The 18391-nt window shown below is 40.1% G+C and overlaps 1 protein-coding gene across 2 annotated transcripts in view; it reads right to left on the reverse strand.

The window, feature by feature from the left end:
* The window catches only part of cdh12a (cadherin 12, type 2a (N-cadherin 2)), a 45234-nt gene extending 31358 nt beyond the window's left edge, over window positions 1–13876 (reverse strand). For both annotated transcript variants that reach the window (XM_046876661.1, XM_046876662.1), the window contains exon 1: window positions 13256–13876. The gene's annotated coding sequence lies outside the window, so the exon portion shown is untranslated. The remainder of the gene's footprint in view (window positions 1–13255) is intronic.
* Between the last annotated feature and the right edge of the window lie 4515 nt (window positions 13877–18391).

Raw genomic sequence — 18391 nt, forward strand, 5'->3', positions numbered from 1 at the left:
AACGGTTCTTACTTTTTGTTTGTCTGTGATAAACTTTATCAAATTCAGCTGGTTTTATTTTTTTACAAAACATACCTCTGACCAGGTACAGCAGTTACTACGGTTTCTGTAAAAGTATAACATTCAGAACCATAGTTTATACCTGCCAAGTGTTTTATTCATGATGTCATGATTTGTTCATGTTCTCCAGTGACTGCTTGAGAACATGAACAAATCATAAAATGCATTGCTTTGCTTTGAACTTGACATTTTTTGGATCTTATTAAATAAAGTTCAGAGCAATGCGCCGCTGAAACTGGAGACTCTATGACATAAAAAAAGTTCACAATTGCAATGTACGATTCGTTTTATATGCATTTATAAGGAGGAACTCAGTATACACTTTACACGTGAGGACGAGTGTGTTGAACTTATAACAATAAACCAACACCAGTTAGGATTTAGAGTTCAGCAGCTCTGTGGTGTAAGAAGAAGATATTATTAGGTATTTTATAGACCTACAGAGAAATCGCGTGAACAGACTGTTTTTTATGACTTTATCCACGATTAGTTCGCCTTTAGTCTCTCAATGCTCATTTTTCACTGCGGCAGAAACACATCTGGCCTTTACTGTAGCTCAGTGGTTTGGATGTTGGACTTCTGAGTGGTATTTTGTAACTTCAAATAGACTTTATTTGTCACATATACATTACAGCAGGGTGAAATTTGTGAAATTCGCATATCCCAGGTGGGGTCAGAGCGTAGGGTCGGCCATGATACGGTGCCCCTGGAGCACAGAGGATTAAGGGCCTTTCTCAAGGGCCCAAGAGTGGCAGCTTGGCGATACCGGGGCTTGAACCCCTGACCGTCTGATCAATAACCCAGCACCTTAACCACTGATCTCCCACTCCCCCAATCTCAGCACAACCGAGCAAAAACCTAAACCCTCAGCAGTTTAGTTGAAAGAGGTAATTGTAGGTCTCGCTGGATGAGGGAGTCAATTAAATGTAAACATAATACCAAAATCCCATAAAACACATGGATACGATGAAGCTCAGATTCATATTACAAATCCGTGCTAAAACCTGAAGCCTAAGAAAACATGAAGCAGATTAGATCCTGTCTGAGATCTTCAGTCAGGAAGGAAACGCTGCTCAGAAATCAGCAGAAAGGTCTGTGCTTCGATTAGTGGATTTTCAGGGGCTGTAGATTTCATTCCCAGCTGCGTCCCACTAAAAAAAACAAGGATACCGTCAACGTTTTCTTCCGTTACGCCTGTGGGTTTTTTTCCCACTAAGAAACATATCACCTTCACTTCTTATCTCACGTGTACTTCATCTGAAGAGCTTCCTGACCTTTACGGAGCGATGTTTGTCAACAGCTCTTAAGAGAGTTAATTAACACGTGACACGACGCATCGCGGTGTTTTCTCGTGTCGCTGTGGAATATAACAGAGTGAAATGCAAATCACTCCATTCGCTCGTGGAAAGAGGACGAGATTACGTTTTTATATCCAAAATTAAAGACCTGGTGGAGCAGCGTGTGGGCTGGGATTCCACTGCGTAGGCGTCATATTTACACACATCAGGAAAACGTGTTTCTGGGATTACTGTCTTTTTAAAATAGAACATTTACGTGAAATTCATAAACGCACTGTTTAGATTCGATTTTTTTTACATCGGATTTTATTTGGTTTCGTTTTTTTTTTTTACATCAAACTATTTTATTTACACAATTACACAAAAAAAAGCATGTGATTACAACATGATTCATTTTGTCTCTTTACATTACATTTTTAGTTTTTACATCATTATTACACGTGATTCTTATATGCTTAGTTTTATTTTTCCGTGATTCCTTTATCTGTAACAATGAATTTTCCCCCCCATGTGATTTCTACGTTCATTTCTTTAAATATGGTTTTTAAAGGGATTAATAAATTTCTCATGTGATTCCTGCTGGATTTATTTTTCAGAATGAATTCATTTTTCAGTGTATCTTTACACATGATTCATTTCTTTTCTCTCGTAATTTCGATTTTATGTTCTCATTATTTTCTGTTATTTTCTGCACGTTTGATATGAGGATTCGGCTAAAACACGAGTTAATATCCATCCGTATATCCGATGCAGGCACGGACCAGTGAGCTGAGAATCTTGGTGTGGAGGAGTGGAGGAGTGAAGGATGACTTGACCCAGGGGAGAGAAAAGCCATTCTGAGACTGTGTGTTGGGCAGAAAGAGAGAGAAGAGAGAAGAAGAGGAAAATCGCAGCGATCAATAAGTATACGATTTACCACATTCTCACACTCTACTCTTTCATTGCATGTTGGAGAGAAACTGGAAGACCTGCATGTGTTACTGTCAGGGTTTTCATGTTTAGACGTAGTGTGTGTGTGTGTGTGTGTGTGTGTGTGTGTGCTGATGATTTATTAATACGTTTAACACGTAAACCAGACCAGCATTTAACTCATTTAAATTAACTCATTTAAAGCCAGAACCAAACCTGCTTATAAACGTCTCACAGGTGCACGTGAGACCATGTGATGTGCAGGGGCTGATGGGTAACGTAGTTCAGTGCTCTGTTAGCTGCTAACATGGCAGCTATGGAATGAGCTCTGAAGGTTAATGGAGTGAGAATGTTTACTGAGAATGTTAAAGCCACATTAAATCAGAGGAGCTTTAAGTTACAAACCTCTGCGTATAAAGAGTCTCTAACACATCCCTCGCTTTCTACACCATCAGTCAAAACGTCAGGGTACGTTAGGGTACAAACCCTCACACCTTTTCTGGTGATACAATGAATAGAGAAAATATATGTATGTATGTATGGATGGATGGATGGTTAAAAGGATGGATGGATAGATAAATGAATTAATGAATAAATGTGTTAATGGGGTGGGTAGGTAAATGGATGGATGGATGGATGGATGGATGGATGGATGGATGGATGGATAAATAGATAGACACATGGGTGGATGAATTGGTGAAAGGGTAATTGGGTGGATAGATAAATGAATGACAGAATTAATTGGGTGTGTAGCTAAATGAATGAATGTATGAATGGAGTAGTGAACGGGTGGATGGATAAATGGACAGATAGATAAATGGATGAATAAATGGATAGAGTGGCAAATAGAAGATTGTGTAAAAAATGAATGAAAGAATGGGTACGAGAGATGAATAAGTAAATAGGATGGATGCACACACTGGATGGATGAATGAATGAATGAACAAATGAATGAATGAATGAATGGACGAATGAATGAATGATGAGTATGCAATCAGATGAAAAAACAAAGAAAGAGAGAGGAGCATGTTGGTGTCCTGCATGCTGGTGTTGATGTTGGTGTTGGTGTACACGGTGATTGATGAGTTCTGCAGGATGTGTGGGTTCTCTATGTAGAGTCTCCTGCAGAACCCTGAAGAATTTTGTATTAAAAAAACAAAAAAAAGGAAAAGAAACCCTAAAAATGAATAGAACATGTGCATCTGTTTATTCTGTATGATGCACCTGAACATTAATATGTAATACAGAAAGCAGGAAATATACGATAAATACAATAAAGGATAAATGATTTAAATGATTTCTTTAATCAACACAGAATTAAAGAGTTCTTAAATATAATATTTAATCACAGACTTTTCTATCTACACCTCGATTCTTCTGTCCTCTCTCTCTTTTTCTCTTTTTTCTCTGTCCTTATCTTCTCCTCCTTCACCTCATCAATCGTTTCCTTTATTCTCCTGATCTGCCACATCCGTCGTCTCAGCATCTTAAACTCCTCCTAAACTTCTTCCAGCTTTTTAAAGTTATAATTCTTTCACTCTTTCACTTTTTCAGTGTTTTCAGCAGACAGCTTGTTAATGGGCCTCGGCCCCTGGCCGCTGTCTCTGTTTCACATTCTGACTCTCTCTTTCCATTTCCTGGCACACTGAGAAGATGTCAAAAGTTAGAATGTACCTATGAATATAAAATACTTCCCGCACACACACACACACACACACACACACACACACACACACACACACACTGTACAGATTATCATCCTTGGGTTGACAGGAGAAACCCTTGGACAAACCTAAACATGATTTATCTTTTTTTAAAACTACTATCACTCTTTCTTTACCCCTTTGCCTTACAGGGTTGCCATGTCTGGATAAAATAAGCATGCAAAAATCAACCCATTTCCACTTCATTATCTACAGGACATCCTATTTTCTTTTACATGCTTCAGTGTAGAAGATGCCAAAGCATTTAGTTTCTTATCCTCTGATTGTTTAACATAAGACTCATAAGAAGAAAAGAAAAAGTTGGAAGAATCCACCTTAGAAGTATTCCCAGGGAGCAAGGAACGTCCTCTGTTTGATGACGTCAGAAGGACATTCGGAGAATTAAAATAATCTTCCGAGCTTTTAAATGTTAAACTTTTGAGGTGGTCCATCGTGTTCTTGAACGGCTTTTCACAATAACATTCTTTAAAGTTAAAAACAAGGTGTTTGGAGTCCTTTTGAAGTCGCCACGTTGATATAAAACTCTGATAGTTACCCACCAAGCTAAAAGTTCCAGCGCTGAGATCGAACGTAGCCAAAAGTCGTCTTAACTCCAGCGAGACCGCCGTGGCTCGAGAGGACCCAGACCTCGCGCTCAGATCTACGCTTTTAACTCGGGTGACAAGCCGCTTCTCAGAAATCCCCGCTATGGCATTTCAAAAGCTTTTACCTCAGCAGAGAAGAAGTGCAAGGACACACCGATTCCCTGAGCGAGGGCTCTGAGTCACAGCGCTCGTGGCAACGTGCTGCAGATCCACGACTACAAAACCAAATCCAGTCTCGGCTCCACGCTGCGAGACTCCGCAGACTGACGCAGGCACGCCTTTAATCAGCACCTGGTTCCTCCATTCTAACGCTCAGGGTAAGAAAACATCTACACACATCTGCACGCATCTGCACACACCTGCACACACTGACACATATCTGCACACATCTACACACATATACACTAATCTACACACATCACACCTGCACACATCTACACTCATATACACTCATCTACACACATCACACCTGCACACATCTACACACATCTGCACAAATCTACACACATCTGCACACACTGACACATATCTGCACACATCTACACTCATATACACTCATCTACACATCACATATCTACACATCACACCTGTACACATATACACACATCTGCACAAATCTACACACATCTGCACACACTGACACATATCTGCACACATCTACACTCATATACACTCATCTACACATCACATATCTACACACATCACACCTGTACACATATACACACATCTGCACAAATCTACACACATCTGCACACACTGACACATATCTGCACATCTACACTCATATACACTCATCTACACACATCACATATCTACACATCACACCTATACACATATACACACATCTGCACAAATCTACACACATCTGCACACACTGACACATATCTGCACACATATACACACATATACACACATATACACACATCTGCAAATCTACACACATCTGCACACATCTGCACACACTGACACATATCTACACTCATCTACACATCACACATCTACACATCTGCACGCATCTGCACACACCTGCACACACTGACACAATCTGCACCCATCTACACACATACACTCATCTACACATCACACATCTACACACATCACACCTGCACACATCTACACACATATACACACATCTGCACACACTGACACATATCTGCACATATACACACATATACACATCTGCACAAATCTACACATCTGCACACTGACACATATCTGCACACATATACACACATATACACACATCTGCACAAATCTACACACATCTGCACATCTGCACACACTGACACATATCTACACTCTTCTGCACAAATCTACACACACCTGCACACACTGACACATATCTACACTCATCTACACACATACACTCATCTACACATCACACATCTACACATCACACCTGCACACATCTACACACATATACACATCTGCACATACTGACACATATCTGCACACATATACACATATACACACATCTGCACAAATCTACACACATCTGCACACACATATCTGCACACATATACACACATATACACATCTGCACAAATCTACACATCTGCACACATCTGCACACACTGACACATATCTACACTCTTCTGCACAAATCTACACACACCTGCACACACTGACACATATCTACACTCATCTACACACATACACTCATCTACACACATCACACATCTACACACATCACACCTGCACACATCTACACACATATACACATCTGCACATACTGACACATATCTGCACACATATACACACATATACACACATCTGCAAATCTACACATCTGCACACACTGACACATATCTACACACATCTGCACAAATCTACACACATTTGCACATCTGCAAACACTGACACATATCTACACACATATACACATCTGCACAAATCTACACATCTGCACACACTGACACATATCTACACACATACACATCTGCACAAATCTACACACATTTGCACATCTGCACATACTGACACATATCTGCACACATATACACACATATACACATCTGCACAAATCTACACATCTGCACACACTGACACATATCTACACACATATACACACATCTGCACAAATCTACACATTTGCACACATCTGCACACACTGACACATATCTATACACATATACACATCTGCACAAATGTACACACTGACACATATTTACACTCATCTACACACGTCACACATCTACACACATCACAACTGCACATCTACACACATCTGCACACTGACACATATCTGCACACATATACACTCATCTACACATCACACCTGCACACATCTACACATCTGCACAAATCTACACACATCTGCACACACTGACACATATCTGCACACATACACATCTACACACATCTGCACAAATCTACACACATCTGCACACACTGACACATATCTGCACACATACACATATACACACATCTGCACAAATCTACACATCTGCACTCACTTACACATATCTGCACATATACACACATATACACACATCTGCACAAATATACACATCTGCACACACTTACACATATCTGCACACATACACATATACACACATCTGCACAAATCTACACACATCTGCACACACTGACACATATCTGCACACATACACATATACACACATCTGCACAAATCTACACACATCTGCACTCACTTACACATATCTGCACACATACATATACACACATCTGCACAAATCTACACATCTGCACACTGACACATATCTACACATATATACACACATCTGCACATCTGCACACATCTACACACATCTGCACACACTTACACATATCTGCACACATACACATATACACACATCTGCACAAATCTACACATCTGCACACACTGACACATATCTGCACACACACATATACACACATCTGCACAAATCTACACACATACACTCATCTACACATCACACATCTACACACACATCTGCACACACTGACACATATCTACACATATACACACATCTGCACACACTGACACATATCTGCACACATATACACACATATACACACATCTGCACAAATCTACACACATCTGCACACACTGACACATATCTGCACACATATACACATATACACACATCTGCACAAATCTACACATCTGCACACATCTGCACACACTGACACATATCTACACTCTTCTGCACAAATCTACACACACCTGCACACACTGACACATATCTACACTCATCTACACACACACATCTACACACATCACACATCTACACACATCACACCTGCACACATCTACACACATATACACACATCTGCACATACTGACACATATCTGCACACATATACACACATATACACATCTGCACAAATCTACACACATCTGCACACTGACACATATCTACACACATCTGCACAAATCTACACACATTTGCACACATCTGCAAACACTGACACATATCTACACACATATACACACATCTGCACAAATCTACACACATCTGCACACACTGACACATATCTACACACATACACACATCTGCACAAATCTACACACATTTGCACACATCTGCACATACTGACACATATCTGCACACATATACACACATATACACACATCTGCAAATCTACACACATCTGCACACACTGACACATATCTACACACATATACACATCTGCACAAATCTACACATTTGCACACATCTGCACACACTGACACATATCTATACACATATACACACATCTGCACAAATGTGCACACACTGACATATCTGCACACATCTACACATCACACATCTACACACATCACAACTGCACACATCTACACACATCTGCACGCACTGACACATATCTGCACACATATACACTCATCTACACACATCATACCTGCACACATATACACACATCTGCACAAATCTACACACATCTGCACACACATATCTGCACACATACACACATCTACACACATCTGCACAAATCTACACACATCTGCACACACTGACACATATCTGCACACATACACATATACACACATCTGCACAAATCTACACATCTGCACTCACTTACACATATCTGCACATATACACACATACACACATCTGCACAATCTACACACATCTGCACACACTTACACATATCTGCACACATACACATATACACACATCTGCACAAATCTACACACATCTGCACACACTGACACATATCTGCACACATACACATATACACACATCTGCACAAATCTACACACATCTGCACTCACTTACACATATCTGCACACATACACATATACACACATCTGCACAAATCTACACATCTGCACACACTGACACATATCTGCACACATACACATATACACACATCTGCACAAATCTACACATCTGCACACACTTACATATCTGCACACATACATATACACACATCTGCACAAATCTACACACATCTGCACACTGACACATATCTGCACACATACACATATACACATCTGCACAAATCTACACACATCTGCACTCACTTACACATATCTGCACATATACACATATACACACATCTGCACAAATATACACACATCTGCACACACTTACACATATCTACACACATATGCAGTCATCTGCACACATCTTTACACATCTGCACAAATTTAGACATGTCTACACGTCACACATCTAACAACTCTACACAGAACTACACACATCTGTACACATTACACATCTGTACACATCAAAAGGGTCCAGCTTCTCTTCTAGTTTTTTATTTTTGTGTTTAATTATGTATTGTTGTGTATTCGTATTTATATATTTATGTTTCATCTTTTACACTATTTATACCAGACATATAAATGAAAGATAATATACAAGATGAAAGCACACACAGCAGTCTACACACAACATTATACACACAAAACACACTCTACACACACTACACTCATAAACACACAACACTCTATACACACACACAACACACTACACACACATTATTCTACAAACAAAACACTACACCCACATTCTACACACACAGCACACTTCATACACCACTCTCCACACACACAAAACTATACACTACAACACACTACAACACACTATACAGAAAATATTCTACAAACAGCACACTATACACACAACACTACACACAGCACACTACACATGCAGCACACTACACACACAACATACTACACACACTATACACCCAACACATGCACCACTTTACACACACAACACTCTACATAACAAACTATACACAACCAACACTATACACACAACACTAAACATTAAAGTAAAAAATTATACACACACAACTACCTATACAGGAATCTTTCTATAGAGTGTATACATGCAACATAACTTATAACTTAACACTGCTGTGTGTGTGTGTGTGTGTGTGTGTGTGTGTGTGTGTGTGTGTGTGTGTCTAAAAGAGAGAGAGAGAGAGAGAGAGAGAGAGAGAGAGAGAGAGAGAATGAATGCAATCCGAGAGGAAGATAAAAGAGAAAAGTGAGCACAGAAAGAGAGATAGAGTAAAAAGGGAGATAAAGACATAGAGAGAGAGAATGAGTGGAGAATAGACGAGACAAGAAGGGTACGGAGAGATAAAGCTAAATAAAGAGAAAGGGCAGGAGATATGAAGAAGAAGCGATAGGTAAAGCAGGAAAAGATAAGGAGAAACAGTGCGAGAGGAAGAGTGAGAGAGTACACGTTTCCTAATGACCTTATTGAGCTCCATGGAGGAGTTTTGCATGTGGTGGAACTTATATGGTGAATACGGTGATTTTCATAAACAGCTCGAGACACAAAAATGAAGCGATTGTTCTTTACCTTCACATCATGCACTAACATCCTGTAACACCTCACACCTACACCTGCCGTTATCACCCGTACTTATATACACTTCAGGAGTTCTATGTTCTCCTCGTGAAGCTGTACGTCTCGATCCCTCGCTGGGGTTTGATATTTACTCTTTCTGATTATAAAAACAGACCATTGTGTGTTTTATACTGAACGTGTGTCCGCTTTCATTCCCTTTCCTTGTATTTACTGTTCACATAAGACAGTGTGTAAATACACTGATATAGGTGTGTGTGTGTGTGTGTGTGTGTGTGTGCTTTATTGTACATTTGTTCCCTTTACGAATCGGAGGCTGTGTCTAATCTTTTATTCTCAGAATTGGTGGACCTTCTAGATAAAGCTCAAATGAACAGCCTTGGTATTCATAAAGCAGCGTTTGTGTGTCCACACACACACACACACACACACACACACACACACACACACAAACACACGGCCAAGGCTGCGCGTGTTCACAATGGTTCTCAGAGGGAGCATTCCTCAGGGGAAAACTGTCAGAAAGAGGCGGTGAAGAACAAAGCCAATTGTGTGTTAATGCTGCACAACGCTAACATTACTGGGTTTAATGGAATTCGCGGAAATGGCGTGTGATTGAGACAAGAAAAGAAAATGGCTACACAAATCAGTACACACACACACACACACACACACACACACACACACACACACACACACAATCTTTAGTGTAAACTCTAAATCCTGAGCCATTGCCTTAATGCTAACCATTTGATCATTATTAAAAACTTAACTGCATCTGAATTCTGAATGCACCCAGCTTCCTAAAAGGGGCGTGGCCTGTTATCTGAAAATAATAATAATTTAATAATGAACATACTTTTGATATTATAGCAATTTCTTACACATACAAATTAACAAACACAATCATTTATCGTTAGACCTAGAGTTGAAACTGTAGTTAGCGGAATATAGCTCCGAGCAACTCATTAAAAATATTGAGATGTTGAGATAATAGGAAGAAACTTGAGGGAGCCATGAATGACACATGATGATCAGAAGAAGCTGCCTGATAAACCTGGCTTGTTTATGTTTGTATTTTTGGTCTCGTTGCGCAATTCTGGTGTCTCAAGCTTATCACTGTAGAGGTTCTCCACACGTTCTCCATAACACCCTGCTCCACTGCAGTGATTCATAAAAAGAAAACAATACAGTGAGAGCATCAGCACGATTATTTTGATGCCTCCTTCACTCTCATGAAATTCAACAGGCAGCCACAGCGTTTCTTCGGCTCGTTCCGACATGATGACACCGCTCGCAACGGCAACTCTCGCTGAGCTAAACCGGCCATGCTGGAAGGTTCTGGAAGATAAAAGATCATTGCCGGGTGTGTGTCCGAATCTAATTTAATGCCTCATTACTTTGTAATGGCGGTGATTTTTTTTTAAAGAGCTGCAGAGGAACCTGTAAGGATTACATCACTATGTACTTTAAGTTAGCACTTAGCCTCAACACCTGTTCATGGAATAAAGTACCTTTAATGTACATTCTATAAACAGGAGAAATATTTCTGAATATTCCAAATTCTACCTGATAGTCAAGCTGTGAGTTTCTCACGATGCTAGTTCATATAAAAAGAAGCAACTTTGTCAGCTCTCTAGATGAGGTACCAACAATTCCATCATCACTAACAAGTTCTTAAAGAACTAGTAGCTAAAAATCCATTCTATACTAATCAACTGAATGCTGACCTACAAGCAAGAGCTAAGCTAATAAGCAAAATGACAAAAAAAAAATTCTGAAAAAAAGATATGCTAACGAGTGAGTATCAATCAAATATGTCTAACTGAAACTATCCAACAGTACAAGCTTGTGCAAACCAGCCTTTTTACCAAATCAAACTTAGTGAAAGAAGCTAGGTTAGTAAGAAAATGCTAACCCATTCAATTAAATTCGTCAAAGCTAAACTAGCAAGCAAACATGCTACATTTGTGACCACAAGCTAGTCAAGTGAATAAAAGCCGAACTAGCACATTAGTGCTACACAACTAACCAAAGCTAGCATACATAAAACGAGAACATTTAGGTAGTAAATATAGCTACTGTGCTAATTATGTAGCACGCTGGATGTGTCTCAGAAAGAAGAATGTCGATCAGGGCCTAGAATATTAGGCCCCAACCATCACTACAGTCTTTACGACAGTTTTAAAGGATCTTTAAACCTTGGCATTTTAAGTTTAATTTTCATTGGTGAGTTAAATCCAGTGTTTACGTTAAACTGTGTGCGTTCTTTCTTTTGCTTCATAATGCATTAATGTAGTCAAAGTAAAGGAGGCGTGTCTTCTTTCTTTATTAGTCACTATGAAAGAGGCATGGCCTTTTATTTCTTGTAAATAAACAACATAAAAAAAATGTGACCAACCTGTCTATATTTACCAGTAAAGGAGGTGTGGCCTATGTGCCTTTAATCTTAAAAAAGGAGGCATGGCATATGTGTCTTTGATCTTAGTTAGGGAGGTGTAGCTTATGTTCATTTAGTCTTAGTGAAGGAGGTGTGGCCTATGCTCTATTAGTCTTAGTGAAGGAGGTGTGTCCTATGCCCAATTAGTCTTAGTGAAGGGGTGTGGCCTATACCTAATTAGTCTAAGTGAAGGGGTGTGGCCTATGCTTTATTAGTCTTAGTGAAGGGGTGTGGCCTCTTTGGCTTCCAGTGAAGGAGTGGCCCTTATAATTTTAGTAGCAGTCCATAAAACAGGTTCTTTGCTTTTGTCTTGCAAAATAAAAAGGGTGTGGCCAAAATTATTTTTTATAAGTAAAACCAATTAAAACAATTCAAAAGAGTATCGTGTTAAATCGCTGAAAAGATCAAAAATTAAGTTTGAATTTTAATTTAAATTTAATTTAGATAAATATTAAATGGAACCTACCGCAGCTTCTGGAGAACTTCAGGAACTTCTGCACGGCGTGAAAAACGAAGAACACAAGGCCGCAGGAAGTGGGTGTGCTTTACTTTTCCTCTCGTCTGCAGCGGCGAGTAAATCTGCAACCTGTCAGGGTGTCAGCATGTGAAGCGTCCTGACCCTCAGGCTCCGCAGTCACATCGACAGCTAAGGACAGAAGAGCTGCAGGACTCGCCGACCAACACCTGGACACATCTGTCACGACTGACCTCACGTCAGAGCGAGCAGCGAGCCGACACGGAGAAGTGCGAGATGAAAGGCAGAGCGTGACTTCACTTAGGACATCCACAAGCTCGTCTTCCTGACTGCAAGAAGGAAAGCAGTACCTTCATAAATCTACCTCTAGCTATCCATCTCTTTATCTCTTCATCAGTCTCTGTAAAGATCCATCTGTCTGTCTCTTTATTCTCATCCCTCTATCCGTCCCTCAGGAGCTCGTCGTGTGGAAATCGGTGTCCGAAGGTCTTGCAGATACGATCTGGAAAAATGCTGCGGCTTTCACACACGTCCCGCCTCCCTCTGCTCCTCTTACTCACTCTTTACTGTTCCCTCTCTCCCTCTCTCCTCCCCTCTTTCTCTCGCGCTGTCTCTCTCTTTCTCTCGTTTTCCCCTCTCCAGCTTTCAGTCTTTGTTTTTCTCTCTCCTTTCATTTATTTCTTCTCGCATTACATTTTCTCAGTTTTCTCCTTTTTCCTCACGTTCTCTCACTTCTTCCTCTCTTTTCTCTAGCTCTCTGTTTCTACCTCTTCTGCTCTTTTCTGTTTCTCTTCTAATCTCTGTGTGTGTATTTGTCTTCCATTATCTCTTCCTCTGCCTCCCTCAATCTCTTCCTCTCGCGCCTTCTCTCTCTCACTCTCACTATATTTCTACTCACTGTGTGTCTCAATCTCTTCTTCTCCCGTTTCACCCTCTTTCTCTTCTCTATCTTTAAATGCTTCTCTGTTCTCTCTATCACTCTTTCTTTTTACTCATCTCCCACTTTCTTCATCACTTTCTCATGATGTCTCTTGCCCGTTTTCTCAGCGTTCTTTATCTCTTCATCTCTGTCTATTCTAGCTTTTCAACAGGTTCATCCCTCTTTCTTTGCATTTATAGCTCTTTGTTTCTCTTTCTTTTCATTTTGCTCTCTCTCTCTCTCTCTCTCTCTCTCTCTCTTTCTCGCTCTCTCTTAGTTAATTGTAACATTTACTCTTATTCTACCTATTTATTTATAACACCCTTTCTTTATCTGTCTATCTCTCTTCCTCTCTCCTCTCATTTTTGCTTTCTTTTCTCTCTCTTTCTTTCTCTGACCTAAAATCCCTTCTTTCATTCTTCATCCTTTTTTCTCCATCTCTATATTTCGCTCAATCTATCCATATTCCTATTTTCTCTATCACTTTCTCACTTCCCCTCTCTCTCTCTCTCTCTCTCTCTCTCTCTCTTTGATCTGAAAGCTCTGAACCCACTGCTGAGCGCAGTATAAGGATGAACTGTGTGTGTGTGTGTATATGTGTGTGTGTGTGTGTGTGTGCTCACTGTTACACTAATTTGCTGTACTCTGTAGCGACAAAGGTGGACGTGGGTGTGTGCGATCTCAACAATCTATGGATTATAAATCAGAAGCTCGGAGATACACACACACACACACACACACACACACACACACACACACACTTCTTGGTATTATCCCCAAGAAAAATGGAGGCTTGCCATGAAAGGACCCTTTTAGGATTTTTCTCACACACACATCCCGTGTGTGCACATGTGTGTGTGTGTGTGTGTGTGTGTGTGTGTGTGTGTGTGTGCATGTGTGTGTGCATGTGTGTGTGTGGGTGTGTGTGTGTTGGTATTTGTATTCAGCTCTGCATCCTGCTCCTACCTCATGGGGACTGAAGACACAAAAAAATCTGGTTCCTATAAATATTTAGAAGACACTGTAATCAGGAGCCTTATGCTCATTGTGAATTCAGTGTTTGTGTGTGTGTGAAAGAGAGAGAGAGAGAGAGAGAGAGAGAGAGAGAGAGAGAGAGAGAGAGAAAGTGAGAGAGATTTATCTAATAAAGCATATTATTAAGTACCTGCCCATTTAAAATGTGTAGAAACACATTTCTCATGTAAGGGTGTTTATAAGGACATGATACAATTACTGCAATTACGTAATTGTGTGTGTGTGTGTGTGTGTGTGTGTGTGTGTGTGTGTGTGTGTGTGTTTTCTATTCAACTTCAAACTTTTTTTTTTGGTTCAATGTCACATTTGTGTATATTATGAGGACAAATAAGTCATTATGAGGACCGGGAGCAAAAACGCCTTTATCATGTTACTGTAATTTTAAAGGACATCCTATAATAATAACTGTGTGTGTGTGTGTGTGTGTGTGTGTGTGTGTGTGTGTGTGTGTGTGTGTGATTGTGCTTGTTTTTCTTCAGTATGGTCTGAGTCGGGTCACTGTTTAAAAATTTACTCAGGTAATATTCAGTGCAACACGTCTGAGTTGTGGTGATAAGTGACCTCCCTCTCTCTCTCTCTCTCTCTTTCTCTCTATTACTTCTGACTATATATCTCACAACACAAAGGCTCCTGCTGGTTATTAGTGTTTTATTGTATTCAGTGTATGGGATGTGTGTCTCATGCTAAAGCAGATTTTGGTTCTCCGAGTTCAAGTGAAGTCACGTGACGTCCTACATAACTGTGTACCTCCAGGTTTGTGGTAACAGTTTGGGGGAAAAAAAACATATGGCTGGAAAAGTCAGGAGTCTCTTTACTTTTGGCCATACAGTGTGTATATTTACAGAGAAGCTTCTTCACTTTATGTGAATCCTCTCATCCTGAGACCGGTTCCAGTCCTTTTCTGCTCTGAAACGGTTGCCAGTTTTCCAATTAAAGATTTTTTGCGAATGTTCTTTTGTATTCAGCGTGAATCGATCGTGGCTCGGCTCTCGCATGTTCTGGCTCTGAAGTCTCTGCGTGAACTGAAATTCTGATCAGAGGTGCTTTTACACACTCAATGGATGCCCTGGTTCTGAAACGATCCACTGTATTATTTCCATTACAATACACACACACAGGATTTAATATCAGCTTGTAAAACTGTAAAAACTGTTGTTCTGTTGCTCCAATAACATTATAAAAATAGAAATTGCATAAATCTAATCTAAAATATACTTTTATAAAAAGAAATTTATAAATCTGATCTCAAAATCTAATCAGGTGTTCATTTTGCTAATTAGGCATCAGATGTCTACATCCAAAGGTCGCTAGCAACTAGTAGGGCATTGTGGGTAATGTAGGAAAGTTTTAACCAGGAAGAAGAAGTGAAAGAAGTTTGGTGGAGAAGTGAAGATTGTTGGAAGTTCAGCTCCAGCTCATATTTCCAGATTTAGTTTGTGACTAATCCGTAAGCAGCATCGCCGCAGCGTCCTCTTCCTGTACACGCACCATTAGCGATGACCCCGTGGCTCCGCGCGGTGTAATTACGCTTCGGAACTCGGCGAGCCTCTGATGGAGGACGTTAATGGTGCAGTTATGACATGTCGCGCTCTCCTGCTCGTATTTATGTGTGTGGGCTTCGAGCTTTAACTGCTAAAGTGTGTTATTTCCTGTCTTTTCCATCACAGCGGCGTGTGTGGGAATCCCTGCCACTGATTAACCTCTGAGCAGATGGTACGGTGTGTACGTGTACTGTATATATATGTGTGTGTGTGTGTGTGTGTGTATACGTGTGTGAGATCCTCCTCTTCACGCAGCAGAAACGTTTTTTGTATCAGTGTGTGTTGGAGTGAAGCCACAGTTTCAGTTCGCTTCATTAGAGAGACGACTGAGACCTCGTGGGCATAAACACAAGATCACATACAAGCTGCTGGTGGAGGCAGGCCAAAGCTTCTGATCTCTCTTCAACCTCTCACACACACACACACACACACACACACACACACACACACACACACACACAGAACAAATCGTAGAGTAACACTGTATAAACGCACACCTTCTGATTTGTTACTGTTTCTATGGTAACAGCTCAATTACGAGGCCTGTTAGAGCAGATGGTCGTCATAAACCTTTATATTGTAACATCTATGGAAGGAGTCTCCAGTGTCAGGGGTCTATAATGTTTAGAAATAAACATGTAACAGTAGGTGTTTCTGCTGTAACACAACAAACAAGCTGTTTAAAGTAGCTTAAAGTAACTATTAAAGGATAAAAATTCAAATGTGTTGTTCTTTAAACTAATAAAGTTACAACAAGACTTTAATATAAAGTTACCAATTTTCTTTAAAATATTTTTTTATATAAAGTAAATTTGTCTTATAACGTATTTTATTTATTAAAGAATAACATCAGTTTGGTTTTTATCTATTTATAGTTACGTTTGTAGTGTCCATGAAACATTAAGTTTCAGTTCCTGTATCAACACTGCCTGTAATTCATTAGTTGAATAAATGCTTGAAATGTATTCATCTGTAAAAGTTTGTAGATTTTCAGCTTCTGGAATATTCTGGAAGTTGTCATCTTTCGGTAAAAATAGCACCACCATGTTCAAGATGGCCGTCACGGCGTAGGAAGACGACCTCTGAACGCTCGTTCCTCATCACGTGAAACAGAACAACGAGCGAGTCAGCGTCTCGAAAGAAAGCAGACGAATCAAACGTCCGCCGCGTCCGCTATCCAAATACGCCCCGAAACACGCTAATGCGAAGCGACGTCAATGTCAAAATCTCCTCTTTTTGATGCACGAGTCAGGAGGGGATTGCACACCAACTCGCACCAGATGGGAACGTCATTAGAATAAGGGTGTTTGAAAGACAATCCAGACAATGTGGTATAAAAAAAACAAAAACACAAAAAAGCAGGCAGTGCTTATGAGGAGGCGATGCAGAACCGTATTAAAGAATGTAATTTTACCTCAGTGCCTGATGCCTCAAATAAGATCTGACAGGCCCGATTAATTCTTCTGGTAGACTGAGACGCATCCAGAGCGGGATGTGATTGGGATCCTTCAGGGAATGAAAAGCGCTTTGAGTCTAAAAGACTTGTCAAGTTCGCCTCCGCAACAACGTCGTGCCAGAACATGGTGGACGCTTGACTTTTTATTCATTCTTTTACTGCTTTTCTCATTATGG

This window comes from Silurus meridionalis, chromosome 20 (assembly GCF_014805685.1).
Source record: "Silurus meridionalis isolate SWU-2019-XX chromosome 20, ASM1480568v1, whole genome shotgun sequence".
Taxonomy (NCBI): Eukaryota; Metazoa; Chordata; class Actinopteri; order Siluriformes; family Siluridae; genus Silurus; species Silurus meridionalis.